Genomic DNA, 10,151 nt, shown 5'->3' on the forward strand with positions numbered 1-10,151 from the left:
TTGCAAATCCTACCTCATTCTGCGTGTTTGTACCACTTCAGTTCATAAGGTAGTAAACTTTACAATATTTTTCCATATTTTGCTGTGTGATTTTTGTCATTAATTTTGTCTGAATGTGGCCTTTTTCTAATCAGAAAACATAAGTTTCTTTTTTATTTTTAAAGATTTATTTATTTCTATTATAAAGTCAGATATACAGAGAGGAGGAGAGACAGAGAGGAAGATCTTCCATCCAATGATTCACTCCCCAAGTGAGCCGCAATGGGCCGGTGCGCGCCGATCTGATGCCGGGAACCTGGAACCTCTTCCAGGTCTCCCACACAGGTGCAGGGTCCCAGAGCTTTGGGCCATCCTTGACTGCTTGCCCAGGCCACAAGCAGGGAGCTGGATGGGAAGTGGAGCTGCCGGGATTAGAACCGGCGCCCATATGGGATCCCGGGGCGTTCAAGGCGAGGACTTTAGCTTCTAGGCCACGCCGCCGGGCCCAAAAAACATAAGTTTCTTAGGGATGAGAATATGTATTAGCTTGGGGTGCTGTAACAAGATGCCGTAGACTTGGTGCCTTAGAAACCAGACTTTTGTTTCTCATTCAGATGGAAGTCTGAGATCCAGGTGCTGGTAGGTTTGGTCCTTGGGGAGGGCCTCTCTCTGATTTGCAGGTGAATACTGTCTCAATATTTCCTCTCATGGCAGAGAAGGAAAGAGTTCTGTGTCATTGGTTTTTTGTTTACTTATTTATTAATAGAGAGAAAGCAAAAGTAGTCCAGTTGCTATTTTACTTTCCAAATACCAATAATTAGACAGGAAGTGGAAAGCTGGGAACCAGGGAACCAGGAATTTAATGTCAAGTCTCCCATATAAGTGCCAAGAGGCAGAAATTATACTTTTTGCACCTCCACACAAAAGAAATTTTAAAAAGTTCACATAGAAACTTGCACCTGAATTTTCCTAGAAACATTCTTTGTAACAGTCAAAAAGCCATTGGCTGAGAATAAACAAACTGTACTTTAGTCATACAAGGGAATGTTATTTTGCAATAAAAAGAGGATAAAGTTACTGATACATGTGATGTGTCACAACTGTATCTCAAAACATCTAAGTGCATGCACTAACAAAACATGCTAAGTGAAAGAGGCTGTCAAAGAATGATCTCATTGATATGACAAGTCAAGAGAAGGCAAATCTTAAGGTAAGTAGTGGTGTCACAGGGCTGAATGAGGTGACGAGCAGAAAGGATAGTGGTGGGTGACTGATAATGGGTACAAGTTTCTGATAGGGGTAATAAAAATATTCTAAAGTGAGTTTGATGATGGTTGCATAGTCTGCACCATACTAAAACCATTGAGCTGTATGCTTTAATGTAGTAGACTTTATGACAAGTAAGTTATATTTCAATAAACCAGTTTATGAAAAGGATGTGTCAGTTTATGCATCTAAGTTAAGATAAACTTTCTCTTAAATGGCTTTTCTATAGTCTCATCTTACCTCTCAATATTACAACTCTGGCTTAATTATATCAGTGCTTCTAGTTTCTGAATTGAGTGCCCCAACGAGTCAGATATATCTTCAAGAATCTACTTCAGAAAGTCCCCGGAAAAATGGAATTGAAATTTTGGTGCAAAGAAATTTTTGAAATCCTCACATGGCTTTTGTATCCTAAATTTTTGAGATTTTTGAAGACTTTGTATATGCCCAGATTTCCATTTTTTATGCACAAAAGCAATCTTATATTTTCATTCCATTTTTCATAAATGTTTTGAAGTACTGATTTATGTGATGATTCCTGGACCTGAAAAATATTGCACTTGTTAATTTGCTCATTCACCCAGCAAATGTTTTCTTTGTGACAGTACCAAGCATCCAAGCATAATGTAGTAGACAGGCTGCTTCCATCCCAACACCCTGGAACTTACTGTGTGTTTTTATAATAAATATGATGGGACTCATATTACATGTTCAAGGAAATCTGCATGAAAGGACACTGGGATGGTTTAGGGGTAAAAGAAGATTCTACAAAGAAAGTATCATTTCAGCTGAGAGAATGCACTGGGCAGGTACAATTAACCAAAAGTATTTCCCTTGTATCTTTCTGAACTCAAGGAAGACATTTTGATGCACATCAGTGTAAACTTGCTGTTTTCACATTTTAGTACCAGGTAATTTGCACAAGGATCTTCTTAACCTTCAATATTCTTGTACTCCAGGTTCTGATCTGCTTTTCTAGCTATTTTAAAAGTCTGATAAGGAGCCTATCACAAAATACCTTGAACTTGGCAATTTTCAAATAACTGAAATCTGTTACTTACACTTCTTGAGACTGGGGAGAGTAAGCTCAAGGTGGCAGCAACAATGGTGTCTAGTGAGGGCTCACTCTGTGCAGGAGCTGAGGGAGGGAACCAGTCAATGGAAGCTTCACTGAACTGAAGAGGGGAGAGCTTGCTTTTCATATCAACACATCCTTCCTTTCTTGATGGGCCAGTTATAATGTCACATACCCTATTATGATTTGCCTTTTTTTCAGCTGTGTTACTTGGGAGCTGTAGCTCAGGATTGTATTTTCTTCCCTAGGACAGCATCACAAAGCAGTCAGTCAATAGTCAATACTCATTCTGAGCAGAAATGACAGGTTGCCACATGATGTTTACTAAGGAGAGTCACATCCTTTGAATTTGTGATGTTTAAAGTTGAAGATGCCCTTTAACCATAGTGCTGCTATCTGTATTCTCCATAAGAGTTTGCTTGGGTTGGGAATAAGTGTGATTAATATTGAAATATTAAATCTGAGGGTCCAGGGTTGTTGTGTGGTGGATTAAGCCACCTGAGATACCAACATCCCCTATGGGCATTAGTTTGTGTCTGAGCTGCTCCATTTATGATCCAACTTCCTGCTAAGAGTCTGGGGAAAGTGGTGGAGAATGGCTCAGATGCTTGGCCCTTGCTGTTCAGGTGGGAGACTCAGATCTTCAGCCTAGCCCAGTGCTAGCTGTTGCAGCCATCTGGGGAGTGAGCCAGTAGATGGAATATCTGTCTCTCTTCTTTTTGTAACTCTGACTTTCAAAGTAAATAAAGAAATCTTTAAAATAATTTTTAAAATCTGAATTAATGCAATCACAAATGATTGTTATTTATCCTCTGTTTGAATGAAGAATCAGGAGTTCTGGATTCCAGCTTGTGTTCTGCCACTACCCTAAGTGAGCTATTTGATGTTTCTTGGCATAATTCTACCAATATGATTTCCAGATCTTTTGTGTGTGTGTGTGTTAGACTGATAAAACCAACCCTAAGGAAGTTACTTTTATTTTAAAAGTCTTCTAGAGCTTAGTAGAAAAATGTGAAAGAGGAGTATTGATGTTATTATTTTTTTTTAAATATTTTCAAGTAACTTCTCTGAATTAGGATATGTTCATCTTTGAAATCTATTCAAAAGGTTCTACCCACATCTTGTCCCATTGTTACAATTGTATTTGTGCATTTTGAAAATACCACTTTAAATTGGAAGTAATAGCTGGAAACAAATTTGATCATGTTTATGAAAAGTGACTTGATTCATCTACAGATACATGTTGTTGTTATTATTAGTGATGACAGTTGTCCCAGGGCAGCCAGGAACACACTTTGAAAGCAAGGAAGGAACTGGACCCACATTAAGGGTGCGTCTCACCCATGAGCTAGCGAGGCACTCAACTGCCACCAGCCCACAGTGCTTCTCAAACCTTAAGATGCATAGAAATTATCCAGATATGCAGATGGCCACATCGTATGATGGTTTGACTTGGGATTTTTTTCGACTTTATAATGGTGAAAGAGTGATGCCCATTCAGTTGAAATTATACTGTGAATTTTGATCTTTTTTCAAAACAGTGATCTGTGGTCTGATGCCTGTGACACTGAGCAGCTAGCAGGCCGACATCCATTAGTGAGGAGACACAAGGGAGGCCCCACAGAGTGCTTCCTTGCTGGTTCTGAAGTTGGATAGGTTAAATGTATCGAATGCATTTTTGACAGAATATTTTCAGTTTACAATGGCTTTCTCGGGATGTAATCTCATTTTAAGTCAGAGAACATCTGTATCATTAAAATGCTGCTTTTGATGAAAAAACCTGGGGTCAGGTCCGAGTGTCTTTTTTAAGCTTCTGGCTGATGCCAACATTGCTGAGCTGCGGAACCCACTCTGACTATAAAAGTTAATTAAAAAGAAGAAGAAGCAAGACAGAATAAGCTGCAGACCATACTCTTTTCAGTGTGGGTCCCTCATGATTCATGATCATAGCAAACATATGAAAAAAGAGAAAGGAAAAGATATATTTTTTCTATTTTGCTATTGTAATTTTAATCATTTTATCTTTAACTCAATCCAATTGATTACAAAGATGGCAGAAGTAACTGTTAATTTGTGTTCATGTATCACTTCTACAACTTTTGTACTTGGCACCTCTAAACACACATATCTAGTAGGGGCTGAGTAATTCCAGCCAGGAATCAGGATGGAGAAGGAGATGCTGGAGAAGTCATAGGCAGAGCAGTTGAATATTTCTTACAGGGTGCTTTAAAATCAAAAGACCCAAAAGGTTTTGGCAACATAGTATAAAACCCTTCAAATATCTCAAAATCAACCTTTAAACATTTAGGCAGTCTGGTTCTAGAAATCATAATGTTCAGTGAAACAATGTTTAATTTATGGACTTTTGAGAATTTATTTACTTAAAAGGCAGAATAAAAGTGAGAGCAAGCAAGAGGGAAATAACGGAGGTAGAAAGAGAGCTAGATCTTCCATCTGTTGGCTCACTCACCCAGATGCTTGCAACAGCCAGGGATGGGTCAGACCAAAGCCAGAAATTCAACCTGAGTCTCCCATGTGGGTGTCAGGAACCCAGGTGCTTGAGTCATCACTGTAAAGTCCCAGGAAGCTGGACTGAAAGGAGAGCAGGGACTTGAACCTAGGATGCAAGGGTCTTTACTGCTGAGCCAAACACCCAAAACCTTAGCCCAACCATGTGTTTTTCAAAAATGCTAAACAGAAAGTTAATACATATTATAATTTGACAAAGTTGCATCTGCAGTGTCAGTTTTAAGAAATGTTTATTATCTTCAGACAAGTACATAGAAATTCTTTCTTCATTTATCAGTTCACTGAAAAAGCTAAGTATTATTATTTTACCTTTATCTATTTCACTAACCGGAGAGTATAATTTTGACATTGTTTCAAGGTTTAGTTGACAATTTAATTTCATAGCATTCAAAAACTCACAGGGTGCAGAATAGTTTTAGAAACACACTGCTGTTATGCATGAATTATCTTACAAATATGATTATCAATAGTTTATCATAGAAGGGTGAACAAGGCAATTCTCCTTTACATTAATATTCTGTTTGTGTTGAAGCTAAGAGCAAGTACTGTGACATTACTCTTTTGGAAAATCTGCAAACCTCATTAGAAATGTATGAACCAGAAGGCATATCAAATATGATAGCTTTCTAATACTGCCATGAAATGATTACTGTAATGTTAAAGAAGATATCAAAGACTGGATTGTTAACTTGCTTTATAATAAAAAACCGATTTGCTAATATTCTTTAGTGTTTGCAAAAGAGCCTTTTGTGGGGTTGGTGGAGAGGTAGAAAGCTTCAGACTTCAGCCTATACACTGTATTTTTTTTAGCGTGGTCTGGAAGAAACCACAGACTGCATGCAATAACACTGTGCATGAGATGCTGGGGTGTGATGAAAAAGATGTCTTTCTCTTTCAGTTCCTACTTGGAGATGACTTGACTTTGATCAGGGACATTGTGTAACATTTAGGGGAGAAATACCTTTTTCATTGTTGATGGGACAATTAGTTGTGTACTGAGGCCATTGTATTTGAAAGAGAATTTGATAAACCTGCAGGGAAACTATCTAAAGGGAATTGGTGGGAAGGAAAAAAAAGCCCTCTCAAGTTAGTTTTCAGGTTTGTTGCAGAGCAAAAAAAAGCAAAAAAAAAAAAGCAAAAGTAGAAGTAAAAGCTTTGTTGGTGGAAGGAAGGGTTACAAGAAGAGCAACTCCAGGAAATTTTCACACTGTTCAGTCTTGCCAGAGGAGTATTTTCTCCCTTCAGGAAATGTCATGTTTTGCTGAGTCTTGCTTCTTAATTCAGTGAGAAAGTGGTTAATTTAGGGAGGAGCAGATATGCAGGCTTCTGTGAACACTCACTGAAAGTGGAAGTAGCCATGTCCATGACTGGCAGGAGTAGTGATTAAGAAACCCCTTGTGGAGCAAATTCCTTTCCCAAAGAAAGGCGCTCTGGGTTCCAAGCCCACTCTGTCATCATGGAAGCTGGCAGTAATTCACCCAGTTCCTTGCAGCCTCCTACTAGCCCTGGTGTTTGCAGTTAAAATGAGAGCCATTTCAAGTTTGGATCTAGGCAGGATATGGAGATAATTACGATTAATCTCCTAATTGAAGAATAGATGAGACCCTGGTAGCTGGGCATAGTGAGAACCTCTTAAGCTTCCAACCACTGCCCTTCACAACACCAGGAAATCCCAAGAAATTTGAAGATGAAGAAAAAACGTCTCACAACAGTAAACAGATCCATGGCCTCCACAAAATGTTGAAACCAACACATAAATGTTTGCCTCTTACAAGAGACTTTCTTCATCTGACAAAATATGTAAGATAGAAGAAAATATGAAGCCCAGAAAGCTAAGTTGGGAGCAGGTACTGAGTGTTTTAGGATGAACTTCATGGGCTCCTGTCTTCTTGGAGTGAGAGCTGGTTCAGCCACAGCTGGGGTGAGTGGAGAGACGTAATTCTTGGTAGTGTGTAGTGGAAAGCACAACCCAGCTGCTCAGCCATAAAACACATGAAGGGCTGGTGATTATGAGCAGCTACACACAAGAGCCAGATGTGTGCCAGCTGACCATTTTCTCCAGTTGCCTCAAGGCCTTGTTTCCATTACCGAGTGATTGCTGTAACATCATCCCTCGTATCTGTCACGGAGCAAAAGAAGACTTCAGATTGCCATCTTTGTGGGCACTCTGAACATTTTCTTTTTCACAATGTTTTGAATGTTATAAAGAAAATGATAGGACTCTCTCTTTATTGCTAACTTTATAACTTTTTTTATGTGTAATGCTTGAAAAAGTGCTTTAAAGTCCACAATTTCTGTGGTGCTGGTATCTTGGTTTGTGGGTGTGCAGAGCCACTAAACTAAAATAAAGTGAAGTCATGGAAGAGTCCTTTCTTCTCTGTCTGAAGCCAGCAGCCACTGGTCTAGGGTGTACTGACTTCAGGGGGTAGGACTGTAAGGGTCCTTGGATGGATTCGCAGTAGCTTACAGATGGCTGTTGCAAAAGCCGGGGGAGCGGTTGGTGTGAGCGGTTGTTTGTTGGCTGGTGTATGTGGGGATGGCAAAATGAGTATCTGGATAGATTTCCAACTGGAGGCCTCAGGGTGTCTCAGCAGGGGATTCTGTTGATTCCAACTGGTACTCATGACAACAGGACTTTCTGATTATAGAAGCAGGAACACCCAGACTACAGCTTATAACCACTGTGGGATTTGCTTCTCTAAATATGAAAGATCCCATGCTATGGCTGGGATGTGGCTTGTTCTCTAAGGGTTCATGTATTGGATGCTTGTCTGTCAGGATGGGGATGTGAGAGGTGTTAAGGTCTAGTGATGTGAGATCTTTAGGCTGTTGGTGGGTGCTGTCCTCCAAAGGGACTGTGTGGGATTTCTTAGTTCTCACGGGAGCCAGCTGTGGTAAAAGCCCGAGGCTGACCCCCATATCATGTTTTGGCTTCCTGTCTGTTCCTGTCATCCCTTCCTTCTGCTTTTGTTTCCACCACAGTAATCTCAACCACCAGATCTCAACCACCTTTTCACCAGAGCTGAGTTCATGCTGGCAACATGCCTTCAAACCTCTGGAGCTGGAAGCTAAACAAACATTTGTTCTCAGAGTTACCCAGTTTTAGGTTCATTTTGCTTTAGGAGGGAGAAATGAGACTAATACACTTTGAGTAATAATACTGTTCAACTGAGCCAAGCAGGAATATGACTTTTTTACTGTTCTTATTCTTCAGGAGAGCCATGTCTGTGCCTTCCTATGACCTTTAGCCTGGTAACTTATTTTCATGTTTTCCAGCTGATGGAAAAGCTACAGCTTTACTAAAAACCTATCTACAAGAGAGGTGTGTACATTCAACACGATATTTGCTGGTCAGGGTTCTCAAAGGAAATAGATCCAACAAAATAGACAGATAGATAGGGATGGATAGATCGATGGATGGGGTAGGTAGGTGATAAGAAATGGGCTTATGTGATTATAAAGGCTATGATGTTCTGGGATCTGGGTTTAGCAAACTGGAAGTCCAAGGGAGCCAACAGTGTGCCTCAGTCCTGGAGACTCAGAGCTTAAGTTTCAGACTGAGTCTGAAGGCAAGGAAAAAACAGGTGCCCCAGCTTGAAGGCATTGAGCCAGAATTCCCTCTTAGCATCAGGAAGCTCATTCTTTCTATACTATCAAGGGCTGGAAGGATTAGAGAGTGCCTCACCAATTGCTGTATTCAGTCCACAAATTCCATTGTTAACTTCATTCAGAGGCAGTCATAAATATGTAAAAACATTTTTTGTATAAAAATTAAGAAAATTAAGAATAAATTTGTATTGGTTTTATGGCTAGTGTTAGAGTATAATATACCAATGCTGTTACATTAAGAGTTATATGATTCTTTTAAGAAAGCTTTTATTTTAAAGGCAGAGAATGAGAATGAGTGATCTTTTACCTACTGATGCACTTCCCAGTAGCCAGTACTGAGCCAGGCTTACGCCAACAGGCTGGGATCAAATATGGATTTCCCAGTGGGTGGCAAAGACCTAAGTACTTAAGCCATCACTGCTAGATCCCAAGGTGTGTATTAGCAGGAAGCTGCAATTGGAAGTAGAGCTAGGACTATACACCTGTACGGGATGTGCATGTTCTAAGTAGATCTTAACCACTGTATCAAACAGCTGTTCCTGATGTTTGATTTTCAAAACAATCCTTCAAAATTTTATAGTTACTATTAAGGAAATTTAGTGTCAGAGAAGTTAAACAGTTTTCCTGAAGACACACACACAGCTTGCCTACCAGAAACAGAAGTAACTGGGTGGAGTATGAATCAGGAGTCTGGTAGGAGACAGAAAATACCCAAAAGGCATACTCAGGGGATAGGTATTGTGGTATAGCAGTTAAGTTTCTTCTGAGGTATCTGCATTCCATATCAGGGTGCATGGGTTCAAATCCTACCTCCATTTCCCATTCAGCTTCCTGCTAATGTGTATTTTGGGAAGGCAGCAGGTAATGGGGTCGGGTACCTGAGTCCCTGTCACCTATGTGGGAAAACTGGATGAAGTTTTGAGTTTCTTGCTTGGGTCTGCTTTAGCTATTGGAAGCATTTAGGGGAAGATCAAAGAGATCATTAATAGATAACAATTAAAAGTAAAATATCTTTTTTTTTTGAAGAAGAAGATGACATGATGGTAACTTTATCTATTCAAGCTGCTTTGATAAAAACACCCTATACTGGGTGACTTAACATTGATTCTTACTGTTCTGGAGACTGAGGGATATAAGATCAAGGCTCCCTTATATTAGGTAATAAGGGTCTGCCTTCTGATTCATAAACAGCCCTTCTTTCACTGTGTCCTCACATGGGAGAAGCAGTCAGGGGCTGTTTATGGTTTCCTAAAAAGAAAAAAATGTAATCTGTTTTGTTTATTTGACAGATGTTCATTTATTTGACTAGCTCACTTCCCAAATGACTGTGATGGCCATGTCTAGGCCACACTGAAGCCTGGAGCCAGGAGCTTCTTTTGGGTCTCCCACACGGGTGCAAAGGTTCAAGGATGGGCCATCTTCTGTTGCTTTTCCAGGTGCATTAGTAGGGAGCTAGATTAAAAAAGAGAAACCTGAATACAAACCAGTGCTCCTAGAGGATGCTGGCATCACAGGCAGTGGCTATACCTGGTATGCCATAACATCTGCCCCTGTGGTTTCTTGTATGAGGAAACTTCCCACTCATGAGGGCTCCACCTGCATGATCTAATTATCTTCTGAAGCTCCCTCGTCCCCATCTCGCTGTCTCCTTTGTGTTGTGGATTATGATCTAACATGATTTGTAAGGGGACAC

Source organism: Ochotona princeps, chromosome 7 (assembly GCF_030435755.1).
Source record: "Ochotona princeps isolate mOchPri1 chromosome 7, mOchPri1.hap1, whole genome shotgun sequence".
Classification (NCBI taxonomy): domain Eukaryota; kingdom Metazoa; phylum Chordata; class Mammalia; order Lagomorpha; family Ochotonidae; genus Ochotona; species Ochotona princeps.